Source organism: Colobus angolensis, unplaced genomic scaffold (genome assembly GCF_000951035.1).
Source record: "Colobus angolensis palliatus isolate OR3802 unplaced genomic scaffold, Cang.pa_1.0 Scaffold143, whole genome shotgun sequence".
Lineage (NCBI taxonomy): Eukaryota > Metazoa > Chordata > Mammalia > Primates > Cercopithecidae > Colobus > Colobus angolensis.
This window is the reverse complement of record NW_012114522.1, coordinates 4,980,005-4,993,701: the sequence shown is the minus strand read 5'-3', so window position 1 is coordinate 4,993,701 and position 13,697 is coordinate 4,980,005. Positions and strand designations below refer to the sequence as shown.

General features: G+C 49.0%; 1 long non-coding RNA gene across 1 annotated transcript in view; it reads left to right on the top strand.

Moving 5' to 3' along the window:
• The window catches only part of LOC105507062, a 59,437-nt gene extending 49,142 nt beyond the window's left edge, over positions 1-10,295 (top strand). The window contains exon 3 of the long non-coding RNA XR_001001033.1: positions 10,096-10,295. This is a non-coding gene — a long non-coding RNA (uncharacterized LOC105507062). The remainder of the gene's footprint in view (positions 1-10,095) is intronic.
• The last annotated feature ends 3,402 nt before the right edge of the window (positions 10,296-13,697 follow it).

The window sequence follows — 13,697 nt, the reverse complement described above, 5'->3', positions numbered from 1 at the left end:
CTAGGCACAGTGGCTCATGCCTGTAATCCAAGCACTTTGAGAGGCTGAGGTAGGTGGATCACTTGAGGTCAGGAGTTCGAGACCAGCCTGGCCAACATGGCGAAACCCGATCTCTACTAAAAATACAAAAATTAGCCGGGCATGGTGGCACCTGCTTGTAATTCCAGCTACCTGGGAGGCTGAGGCAGGAGAATTGCTTAAACTCAGGAGGCAGGGGTTGCAGTGAGCTGATATCCCAACAATGCACTCCAGCCTGGGCGACAAGAGCAAGACTTCATCTCAAAAACAAAAACAAAAAACAATATAATACCATTCTGGTTCTTCCGTGCTCCATCATTTCATTTATTTAGATCTTTTTTATATCCTTGATAGTTTTATAAATTTCTCTATAAAGTCCACCAGCAGAATTGAGCTCCCATTGTTCACAGCAGCATTCATGGTAACTGTTATGATCTGAATGTTTGTATCTTTTCAAATTCATGCATTGAAACCTAATCACCAATATTACACTATTAGAGGGTGGGGTCTCTGGGAGATGATTAGGTCATGGGGGTAGAGACCTCATGACTGGGACAAATGAGGCCCAGAGGGCTTCCTCGCCCCTTCCACAATGTGAAGATGCAGCAAGAAGGCCCCATCTAGAAACTATAAGAAGGCCTCATCTAGAAACCATAAGAAGGCCTCATCTAGAAATCATAAGAAGGCCTCATCTGAAAACTATAAAGCAGGCTTCTCAAGACACTGAATCTGCAGTGCTTTGGTCTTGGACTTGCCAGCCTCCAGAACTGTAAGGGATAAATGTCTGTTGTTTATAAGCCACCCAGTTTATAGAGTTTTGTTATAGCAGCGTGAATGGACTAAGACAATAGCAAGCCCTCACACTGGTTTCCTTTTCTGCTTTCCTGTCTCACTCGCCTTGTTCCCTTACTCCTGCTTCCTGGGATCATCTTCCTTAATAAGCCACGTGTTTAAGTCCATTCTCACACTGCTTTAAAGAAATACCTGAGACTGTCATTTTTAAGGAAAAAGTTTAATTGGCTCACAGTTCCATGGGCTGTACAGGAAGCATGGCTCTGGCACCTGCTCAGCTTCTGGGGAGGTCTCAGAAAGCTTACAATCATGGTGGAAGGCAAACGGGGATCGAGGCATCTCACAAGACAGGAGCAAGAGCAAGAGAGAGAGGGAGGAGGTGCTCCACACTTTTAAACCACCAGATCTTGTGATAACTCACTCACTGTCATAAGAGCAGCACCAAGGGGATGGTGCTAAACCATTCATGAAGGACCACCCCCATGATCCAATCACCTCCCACTGGGCCCCACTTCCAACTTTGGGGATTAGAATTTGACACAAGAGGCCGGGTGCGGTGGCTCACGCCTGTAATCCCAGCACTTTGGGAGGCCGAGATGGGCGGATCACAAGGTCAGGAGATTGAGACCATCCTGGCTAACACGGTGAAACCCCGTCTCTACTAAAAAATACAAAAAACTAACTGGGCGAGGTGGCAGGCGCCTGTAGTCCCAGCTACTCGGGAGGCTGAGGCAGGAGAATGGCATAAACCCGGGAGGCAGAGCTTGCAGTGAGCTGAGATCCGGCCACTACACTCCAGCCTGGGTGACAGAGCGAGACTCCATCTCAAAAAAAAAAAAAAAAAGAATTTGACACAAGATTTTGGTGGGGACACAGATCCCAAACATATCACTGCTTATGCCTAAATCCCTGTCTTGGCTTGAAAGAAACCCACACTAAAATGCATTTACTCAGAAGCCATAATAACAATAGCTACTATTATTGGATGTTTACCATATGCTGGGCATGTGGTTATGCTGAACAAACAGTATCTCCCTTAATTCTCCCAGAATTCCCATGGTGCACTTACTTTATGAACAAGGAAACCAAAGCACAGAGAGTTGAAATAACTTGCTTGAAGTCAGAAAGCAAGGACCTGGCAGATCCTGGGTTTTAACCCAGGACTCTCCAACTCCAAATTTTTGAACTTGCCCCACCCCTACTCTGATGTCAAAATCCAGATCATTCCACGAGTGTGTTGTATGACTTTGGTTGCGTCATTTTAAATCTCTGAACTCGCCTGGGTCTGAACTGGATGATCTCAAAATCTCTTTCTAGCATTAGCAGATGATAGCCCCATGACTCCAGGATGCAGATCACCTTCCAAGCATCCCTTCCTCAGTGGTTTGCATGGAACAAAGGACATAGTTCCACCTCCATTTCTACAGCCCTTGCAGATCCCCTACACCATGGCTGTCTCACTGATAAAGGCCAGAGCCCAAGTCTGGAAATCCACAATCCACGCAGAAAGATGGAAGGAGCCTGGGAAGAGGGAATGAGCTCCCTCCGTGAGGCTCAGGGGCACGAGGAGCCCCTCACTGTTCCAGCCCCACAAGGGATGGCTTTATGCTTCCTGCAGAGGGTAGCCTTGCAATGTGCATAAATTAAGCACGGTTCAGTCTTTATTGCCATGCAAAGCCTTGGGAGGACTGTTTTATATGTCTCTGTTTGCATGGCGTTAGCATCATATAGGCTGAAATTAATTCCACCAGACGGGCTGCTCACAAGCAGAGCCAAGAATTTCCTGGGAAGGAGTTAGGTCTGACTTTGGCAGCCGCTGTGTGCAGTGATAAAGGCCTCTCAGACGGTCTCACACAGCCGGGGCATCCAAGGGTATTATATTCTTTGGCCCCCGAGGGCTATTTCTCCCTCTTCCAGAAAACTGGGTGTGGAGTATGGACTTGGAGTCAAGGCTGATCACAGATGGGAAATGGACCCTGGCATTCTCCCTCATCCCCTGGATCATTTGATCGATGAGGCTAGCGAATCCCAAACAGGCCAGTCATCGCCCCTGTCTCAGAGTGCCAGAGCCATTGGGTCTGACTTCTGGGCTGGCTCCCCTGCCCTGAAACCAGACTATGGCCCACAGGAGATGGTTCCCTGAGCCCTGTGGCCTTGTTTCTGCCTTGGGTTGTGTTGGTCCTTTGTTTTGCAAAGAACTTCTAATATGTTGTCCTATTTGAGGCCCCCCAGAGGCGGGGAAGTAGGGGAGGTGATGTTATTAGGCATGCTAATCATCATTATAATAATCACCATCATTTACCAAGCATTTCCCTCTGTACCAGCCCCCTTGGAAGCACTTTACACCCATGAACACATTGCTCTGCAGAGAGACCCAGAGAGGAGAATGAAATGACCGAGGGCAGAGACACTCCCAGGGAATCTGCTCTGTGCCAGCCTCCTCCCCCGAAATTTCACAATCCAGAACTGTTGCAAAGCTTGCAGCTTGCCAAACATACTGTGTTAATCTCCATCCCTTTGCTTATGCTCTTCCATTTATGTGTCTAGCATTCCCTGGAAAATGCCTATTCATCCCTCAAAACCCAGCTCAGGATGCGTTTCCTTCTGCAAGCCCTGTTGTGTCTCCCCAGGCTGATTGCATCTCCACTCAACTAGCATGTATTGGTAAGATTTCAAAAAGAGTAAAAAACTCTTGTCTGCACAGGAGCTTAGTTTAGCGGCTGCTGAGTCTAGTCCCTCTTCAGAGCCACTCCCCTCCCTGACTGTCCCAGCCATCTTCCTCACTCTCCATAATCCTGTTGGGTTTGATCAAGGGGCAACATCTGCAGATCTGAGTGGGGGAGAAGAGTGGGGGTGGATATTGGTTCCCCTAGCTCCCTCTCTGTGTGGTGTATGCACTAGGTGTTTTGTTTTCTGTATTCAGATTATTTGACCTCTGAGGCCTCGCTAATTCTGAAGGGTCTGACCCTCACAGGGCAGGCCAATCTAGAAATGGTCAACAATTCACTCAAGAGTGTGCTTTACAAATGCCAACCCACAGATCCAGAACCCACACCCTCCACCTCCTCCCCTGTGGAGCTGTCACACTCCACCTGCCCTGTTCACCCCGGGGCTGGGAACCAGACAACGCAGGGCAGTAACTCTGTGCCCCAGATCAGCTAAAACTATTCAAACCAGCAATCCTAAGCCTGCCTGCCTTGTCTCTTTTTTCCTTCCCATCAAAACCTCAGTGAAGGCTCTTGCCTACCATCTACCCTCCCTGTCTCCTGACCCACCCAGATGTTTCCGCCGTGGATCTTCATAGCATGGTGAGCCCTTTCTTACTGGGAACTCTAAGGAACAAATGATCTTTTCAGTGCCAGTCCTCTCCCAATCTGCTGGCCTTTTCATACCTAAATAATAATACTATGGCCGGGCACAGTGGCTCACGCCCGTAATGCCAACACTTTGGGAACCCAAGGCGGGTGGATCACCTGAGGTCGGGAGTTTGAGACCAGCCTGACCAACATGGAGAAACCCCGTCTCTATTAAAATACAAAATTAGCTGGGCATGGTAGCATGTAAATCCCAAATACTTGGAAGGCTGAGGCAGGAGAATCGCTTGAACCCGGGAGGCAGAGGTTGTGGTGAGCTGGGATCTCACCATTGCATTCTAGCCTGGGCAACAAGAGCAAAACTCTGTCTCAAAATAATAATAGTAATAATAATACATACATACATACATGAACACATGAGGTTGCTTAGGGCTGGCTGCTTCTGTCTGCTGGAACCCCACTGCTCTGGCCCATTGCTCCCACCTTGTTCTTCTGTCTCTGTTCCAGTGACCACCCCCTCACTCCCCATCAGGCCTAGGAGCAGTGACACCACCCCCTGCCCTTAGCCCTTGGGTTCTGCACTGTCTCTTGCTGGTTACCCAAACCTCATTCACAACTTGATGAGTAGTCTTTGTATTAAAGTCATCTCAGTCACACAGTTTGAGAGTCTCTGTTTCTTGGCAGAGATGGAGCCATGAGTAGACCAGCTGAATACCCTCCTCTCCATCTATCCAACCACCTTCACTTGCTTGTCTCAAAATCTGCCTCCTGCAGGACTCTTGAGTCCAGCCTCTGCCTCCCGCATCTTGGTGTCCCTGCACAGCAAAGCAATCCCCATCCTGCAGGGAGCTGAGACAAGCAGCAGGATGGGAGGACAGCATTTGGTGGTTGGTCCAATGGAGGGATTGATGGAGGAGTCACAGAGGATGCCCCAGTCTCCAGTGTCACCAGTGGTGGGGCCAGACAGAGAACAGGCTTGTCAGGGAAAGGGATGAATTCATTCATAGTGTACTGAGCTGGAGGGGCCTATGGCATCCACATGGCCAGGCCAGTGAGCCAGGGAAGAGGGGAGTCATGGTGTGGAGAAACCCCCCCAGGAACCATGCAGAGAGGAATGGGAGTGGGTCTAGGGGAGCCAGGCTGGCATGTGGAAGCAGCAAGAAGCCACTGCTGCTGCAAAAGGCAGAGAGAGGAGAGGAGAGAACAGGAGAGGAGAGGAGAGGAGAGGGCAGAGTCCAAGGGCCAGGCAAGGCAGGCTCTCATGGGGAAGTCCCAGGGGCGTGGGCTGAGAGGAGCCTTTGGATTTGCCAACTGAAACATCATGTGGGCCTGTGGTTTTTGCGGCAAGGAGGAAGGGGCAGAGGTGCGTTTGAGCAGGCGAGGATGACCATCGAAGGTGAGTGAGTCCTGACATGGACGTGCTCAGAGGATAGCCTCGGATACGTGCAGGTGCGTGAGAAGCTGTTGAAGGAAAACAAACAAGGGCAGGAGGTGTACTGGGGGCTAGATTGTGTCCCCCTCAGCCACATTCACATGTGGAAGCCCTAAACCCCATACTTCAGAGTGTGATTATCATTGGAGATAGCACCTTTAGGGAGGTGATTAAGGTGAAATGAGACCATCAGCTTGGGGCCCCAATCTGGTACAGCTGTTGTCCTCATAAGGAGAAGAAGAGACACCAGAGCCCTCTCTCCTTGAGCATCCACACAGGAAAGGCTGTGTGAGGACACAGCAAGAAGGCGGCAGTCTACAAACCAGGTAGAGAGGCCTTACCAGGAACCAGCCCTGTTGTACCTTTATCCTGGACTTCCAGCCTGCCGAACTGTGAGAAAAGAAACTCCTGTTCTTTGAGCTGCCTGGTCTGTAGTGTGCTGTTAGAGCAGCCTGAGCTGACTAATACGACAGGTACGGCCACCTGGCCTGGTCGGGGGCAGGTGGGGGAAGGACAGGAAATGGAGAGAGCTGAAGGATGGGCAAAGTCGAGTGGCTGAAAGGGTGGGGAACAGCATTTCATGCAGAGGGAATTGCATGTCCAAAGCCAGGCATGGAGCAAGCATGGCTCATTGGAATAATCAAAAAACAGGTCATTTTTAGAGTAGGATTTGCCACTCTCTCTCTCTCTCTCTCTCTCTCTCTCTCTCTGTGTGTGTGTGTGTGTGCGCGCGTCTGTATTTAGTTTTTCCTTATGTTTTATTTCTTATGGGGCTTCAGATACAGAGGGTTGTGGTGATTATTTCCTGACCTCATCCCCATCTAGTGGGAGAAAGCCTTTATTTTCACTGATTTCTTCTCTCTTAGCTCCATACCCCAGCTCCGTGCCTCCCATAGTCAACCGTTCTACAGTTTTGACATGTACCTTTCAATTATAAAATATGTGCTGATATTTGCATACATATATATTTTTTGTAGGATGTATTGGGTCCCATATCTTGATTTCTCCCTGTCTTCTTTCTTTCCTCCTGTCCTTTCTTCCTTCTCCTTCCTTCCTTCTTTCTTCCTTCTCAGCTTTGTGTGAGGTCTTAAGATCCATCATGCTGCTGTGAAGTGGTGAAATCTGTCACTTATACGCCAGGGCATTGCATCCCCCTCCATTTTCCCCGTAATGGACACACAGGGTGTTTTCCTCTCCTTGTCCTAGGATGGAGATTTGCAGAGTGTCTGATGAAGGAGGGAGCGAGACAGGAGGCCAGGAGCCCCAGGGATGGCAGGATGGGGAGGGTCTAGTTCAGGACGAGGGAGAAGAAGGAGGTCCTATGCCCTTGTGTAATTTACTCCAGGGACAGTGTGAGTGGATGGACTTGCCCAGGGGTGGAAATGGCTGGGACCCACAAAATGACAGGGAAGGGAGCAGATGCCAGCACCTTCCAGAACACCTTTTCATTTCACCCAGTGAGTAGGGGAGGCCCAACTGAGACTGGCTAGTTGCTCTGGGAGGTGGACCAGCTGGCATCCTTTCAACAGATTGTCTTTAAATACTTGTGGAACGCTTATTTGGAGGGGTGCAGAGAGGAACTTATTTTTATTAATAAAAATTGCATGCTTCTCTATGCTCAAAATAAGAGATTTATTATGTGCATTTATTATAGGTGATTTTCCAAACCAGACAGCATCTTGGGAGGCATATTAAAGAGTCTAAAACGTAGATAATAAAATAAAGCCCTCATCTGGGGTCAACAGCCCTACATAATACCTCGTTCTGTTTCTGAATCTCAGCTGGCTGTGATTTGCAACTTTACTTTCCCTCTTGATGGCTGGAGCCAAGTGGATACAGCTTGCGGAGCCTGGCACAGAAATCTATGGCTGAGGTGGGTCATCCAGAGAATAGCGTGGTTTAATTTCCATTCCAGGCAGTGTCCACACTGACAGGACCAGGGTTCAAGCTCCCATTTGGCCAACTCTGTAAGCTATTGTGACTGGAGACCTGTGCTAACTGGAGCTGGATTTCTGATTTATGCCAGTGATGTTTTCATGCCCTTACTGAGCCGTGTCCCAGGCAGAGGCCTGGCTGGCCACCCTTGACACACCACTAGAGGTAGCTGCTGTAGTCCTCATTTTACAGCCGACAGCACAGGGACCAGAATGGCTAAGTGACTTGCTAAAAGCCACATAACAAGATTGTGCATGGTGGTTCATGCCTGTAATCCCAGCACTTTGGGAGACTGAGCTGGGAGGACTGCTTGAGCCCAGGAGTTCAAGATCAGCCTGGGCAACAAAGTGAGACCCCCATCTCTACAAAATTTAAAAAAAATTAGCCAAGCATGATGGTATGCACCAGCTACATGAGAGGCTGAAGTGGGAGGATTGCTTGAGCCTGGGAAGTTGAGGCTGCAGTGAGCTGTGATCACACCACTGCACTCCATCCTGGGGTAACAGAATGAGACCCTAATTCAAAAAATGCAAATTAAAAAATGAAAAGCCACCAACGTGAAAGCAATGAAACTGGGATTTGAATTCAGCTGATCTCAGAGCCCTGTTAATGCACTGGGCCTCATAGTATATAAACCATGTCTTTTATTTTCTGTATTCTGATGCTTTCATGTCTGGGACCTTGCAGACCGTAGAGAGACTGCCCCTTCTCAGGGCTAGCCAATTTCTATAGATTGGAAACCACTCCTGTGAGTGTGACTTTCAGATGTAAAACAACCAGTCCAGATCCCACACCCCAACCACCTCCTCCATTGAGCTCTCAGTCAGGACCACTGTTCCCCTCTATGCCCCTAGACAACTTAATGTAGCTACACTGCCTTGCCCATTCCTTCCCATGGAAACCACAGCAAAGGCTCTTACCCATGTGTTTCTGCACCCTCTGCATCCTGACTGACCCTGGTGACTTGCAGGGAGAGCTGTGCCTCTCATTTCTAGGGATCTGTGAGATAAAAACATTTTCATTCATAACAGTCACTTCTTTGGGTCTTACCATATTTGATTAAAACAAATCCTGGATCACCTTAAGAATGCATGCATTTTCTAACAATCAATATCCTGTTGATGCCAGGTGCCTGGCTCAGAGCTTTCACCCTCCCTTTTTCTTTCTGGGTATAATCACATACAGTAAAATGCCACCCGTCTTATCTTCATCAGCCCCAGCACTACCTCCTATCATCCCCAGTTTACCCACAAGGAAACTGGATGGCAGAGAGGTTCAGTAATTTGTTGGACATGCAGAATAAACCAGCAGCTGAGAAGAAATCAAGTCAATGTCTCATCAATTCATCTGACTCTCTAACGACAGGGTTGGAAAATAGCCTCCCATTACTTCTCCTTGTGCACCTGACTGAGCCCTCTCTAAATTCTACAAGAATCACTCACTCATTCATTGTCTCATGTGCTCATTCACTGTAAGTGACTCTGTGCCTAGCCCTACTTAAGGCACTTGGGCAATAGAGAAATGATTCCAGTGTGGTCCTTGTCCTCAAGGTCCTGCAAGCCAGCTGGGGTCAGGCACACACAGAGAAGTTGGGGAGGGTCAGTGGAGTTGGCACAGGACTGGTGGAAGCAGAAGCATCCGGGGGCCTCCCTGGCCCCGCATGATAGAGGGAACGTGTAGCCCACAAGCCCTGGGCTGACTGGGCTCTGCCCGTGCCCTTGAGATCAGAGCCCTTCATTTCCTCTCTTGTTTTAACAAGCAGGGAATTTCCGCATCTTCTATGACCTGGAAGCAAATTCCACCAGCCCCTCTGCTCTCCGCTCTTCCCTTTTCTTCCCGCAAACCCTTTCTGTCTTTCCTATCTGATCCTGAGGGCTGTATGATGTTGTCTTTTTCCTGCAAATGATGATGTGAACCTTAGTTATGAGGGTATCCAATGCCACCTTCTAAATCATCACAAATATCAGCTTATCCCCTTATCTGCAGGGCATATGTTCCAAGACCTGCAGTGGATGCCTGAAACCTCAGACAGTACCAAACCCTAAATGCGCTATGTCTTTTTTTTTTTTTTTTTTTTGAGACGGAGTCTCGCTCTGTCACCCAGGCTGGAGTGCAATGGCCGGATCTCAGCTCACTGCAAACTTCGCCTCCCGGGTTTACGCCATTCTCCTGCCTCAGCCTCTCGAGTAGCTGGGACTACAGGTGCCCGCCACCTTGTCCGGCTAGTTTTTTTTTTTGTATTTTTTAGTAGAGACAGGGTTTCACTGTGTTAGCCAGGATGGTCTCGGTCTCCTGACCTCGTGATCTGCCCGTCTCGGCCTCCCAAAGTGCTGGGATTACAGGCTTGAGCCACCGCGCCCGGCCTATGTCTTTTCCTATATGCACATACCTATGATAGAGTTTAATTTATAAATTAGGCATGATAAGAGATTGACAACATTAATAATCACATAGAACAATCATAACAGTCTACTGTAATAGAACAATTATAACAATCTACTGTAATAACAATTATAACAATCTATTATAATAAAAGTTAGGTGAACACGGTTCACCTAACTCTCTTTCAAAATATCTTACTGTACTGTACTCATCTATTTCCAGAGCTCAGTTGATCATGGGTAACTGACACAAGGAAAGTGAAAGTGGGTGAGAGAGGCCTGCTGAATTGGGAAATTGTTAGACAACATTCTGCAGTGGCTGAACAGTGGAACACCATGTTGTCATTTCAGTGCTATACAAGAATATTAACTGATGTGGAAAGCTGTCCATTACAATAAAGTTCAAAAAGAACTTGCAAAATACAAGATGCATTATGATCCCATTTGGTATAAATATTAGAAATACATGCATCAGTGTCTAAGGATTGGGATTCAGGATGTTTTCCTTTTCTCCTAGCTCATTTGTGGTATTCTCTATTTCTGTAAGAACAGGTATTGTGTAAAACAAAAACATTTGCATTTACTATGGCCCCTCCCTGCTTTCTACCAAGTCTGTGTTACTGGGCACAGAGATGGTCCTGGAAGAAGAGAGATCTTGGGAAGGAATGGGCCTGTTCCAGGAGCTGGGAATGTGATTGTTTGCCCTTTTGCCCCACAGTGATCCCTCCAGGTCCCCAGGTCAGGTTAAGAGCCCTGTCACAACAACCTTCAGGTTGTGGTCCACCCCCATGTCAGGCAGTAGAAGGTTCATCTGTAAAGTAGAAATAATTGCCTCCACTCTCCCTGTTGGAAATTGAATGGCTTTATGCACATAAAGCACCCCGCCCGAGGCCTGGTACACACTAAGTGCTCCGTAAAAGCCCAGCCATGGGCACCCTACCTTGTGGTCTTCTCTCAGCTGTCCTTGTGCTTCTCTGCTTCCATTCCTTATTCCTCCTCACTCCATTTTTTCTCACCCTCTGTCTCTAGTCCTTACTCCCATAATCCCTTCTTTGTTTTGCTATCTCAGCAGGACGGGAGTGTCAAGACCAAGCTTTTTCCCAATGGTGTTATCTCATCGAAGCCTCATAACCTTGCAGACAAATCAATGGTGTTATGCCCGTTTTATAGAAAAAGAAACTGAGGCCCTGCATGATGCAATGGCCATTGCGATTGGTTTTGGATGGCTGTCCCAAGTCTCCAACAATCCTGTAAGCACTAAGGGTAAAGACTGCGTCGGCTTCAACCTCTGTATCCCACACCCCCTACCCTGCACCCATTTTGTGAAGCCAAAATAGGTGGGGCCTGGGTGAGCAGGAAGGACCTAGTGTGATGGTGGTGGTGAAAGGATTATGCCACAGTGTAGACAGAGGAGTTAGATTTAGACTCTTACCTCCTGTTCGGGAGGCTTCAAGCCGGTAGCTAATTTTTCTAAGCCCAGTTTCCTCATCTGTAAACCAGAGATCATAGCAGTCCCCACTCTCCACGGGCTGCTGTGATGATTAAATGAGAAATACACGTAAAACTCCTAATAGGAGAGCTGTGTGGGCCATGTGTGTGCAGGACAGGTCAGCCAGGTGGCGCTGTGCTCTGGACGGAAGGCGGGGCGGGCTCAGGTCTTCCGCTTCCTTACCTGAGGCAATGACTGTGCCCCAGCCTTACCAGCCTGGTGTTCTGGGTGCTACTGGAGTGGGGGTGGCACTCAACTGAGGGTTGGGGGCTTCACAGCAAATTCATTTCCACTGGCCCAGACCATCCCCTGCCCCCTTTCTTACCGGGACTCATGAAAACCCGGTCGCATTTTCCTTCAGCTCTTGATGAACCAATAACCTTGGACATCTGAAAATAAAACGTCTCTGGCCCCCACAGCCTACTGAGGCTGTGTGGCTCTGCAGACATTATAAAACATCAAATTAGATGGAAAATTACCCGGGGTCCCTGTAAATGAAAATTACTCTTTTTTATAGGGGGAAAAAAATGACCCTTATAATCGCAACAAACAATTCCGGGCTCTTCCTTTTATTAGCCGGCTCACATGGCAAGCAGTATTTTCTCATTCCACCACTTTGGCTCCAACCCATGTTTTTACCACATTTTGCTTTGCACATTTTCACAGCGTTGTAACATGAAAATGAGGTTCTGCCCTCATCTTGAGTTCCTGTTGGAAGGGGATGTTTTGCCTCTGCAAAGTTTTCGCCTCCTGGCGGGTGCTGGCTGGGTCCAGGCTTGGCGTAGGGTATGAAAGAGCACTGGATGAGGGGTTAGATGACTAAGCCTGCTGTGTGACTTCCAGCTGGTTGCTTAACCTCTCTGGGCTGCACTTTCTTCTTCCATGATAGGAGAGGGCTGGACTGGGTTAGGGATGGCACAGTCAATGCCTCTAGGTGCTAGCAAGGTGATGTCCCTGTGTGATGGCCCTGTGTAAAACACCCTCCACCTCCATGGGGTCAAGCCAGGGCTTGTGGCCTCCCATTCATGTCCAAATCCCAACATAAAAACTTAGGCATTTTTTCTTTTTTTCCTGCAGAACCTCACAAGAAAATTTTGGAAACAAGGCAAAGAGGGAAGATGCTGTTGGCTCTAGCTCAGAGCTTCTCAATATAGGGCTGATTTGGGCCCTGATTTGGCCATGTCTGGGGCATTTTTGGCTGTCATGACTGGGCCATCGTCTGGTGATGCTGCTGACATCCTGTGGGTGGAGGCCGGGGCTGTGGCTAAACACCCCACAGTGCACAGCCCTGCCACTGACAAAGGACTAGTGCCCAAGGTTGAGAGCCCTGCAGCAGGGCAGGGTTGGCTTGGATTTGGGAGTGGAGACTGGCTGGCCTGGGTGGGTCCCTGCCACTGGCTTGACACCCTGTGAGGCAAAGCAGTGCCCCTGGAGCCTTGGATCGCTGAGTCAAGGCCCACATGAGTCAGCAGGGCCTGACCACAGCCTTCACACTCTCTGGCTGTGATGGGCCTGCAGACTGACCTTTGTCAGGGGCTGGAGAACCTCAGACGCCTGCCACCAAACCCCAGGCGGGGCCTAAAGATTTGCCAGGGGTGGGGGTGGGGGACCAAAGATATTGGTTAAGTGTTGAGGAGTGAGGAAGCCACAGTGACTAAGCTGGGCCTGGGCGCCGCGGGCTGATCCTAATGAAGCCCAGCCAGCCTCTCCTTCACAGTTTTGACACAGTTAGAGAAACTTTCTCTTGTTTAACTGGAAACAGCCACCCACAGTCACCCTCTCACATACCGGCTGCCTTCTTGCAGATCACAGGAAATAAACGGACCTTTTACAAAATCACAAGTGAAATGTAAGGAAACAGATGAGCGGGGGTGTTAGGGGTCTTGAATTCGGCCCCCTGGGCAGGAGAGAGCAGGAGTGAGATATGTGAGGCTATGTGAGTCCATCCTGCCTCCACTCTCTGTGCTCCAGTCTGGAATGGGGCGGTGGACACAGGCTCCTCAAGCCTGCTGGCTCTCTTGGTTTAGGTCTCTCCTGACGGGAGTGGGAATCTGGGCAGGGGCTGCTTCTCAGGGCCTTCTCACGGCTCCCTTCTCGGGACATTTCAGTCACAGATTTGTGAACCTGCAGTTTTGGGAGGATGCCTACAGGTCACCTTGTCCAACCTCAAATGCAGATGCGCCCTCTACTTTCTTCCCAAGAGGTAACATTGTCTCTCCTTGGCCGCTCCTGGGATGAGGGGCTTACTCCTATGCCCAGGCCAGCCAATTTCATTCCCGGACACCCCCTGGACAGCTCTGGCTTCCATGTGTGCTTTTTTTTTTTTTTTTTTTCAG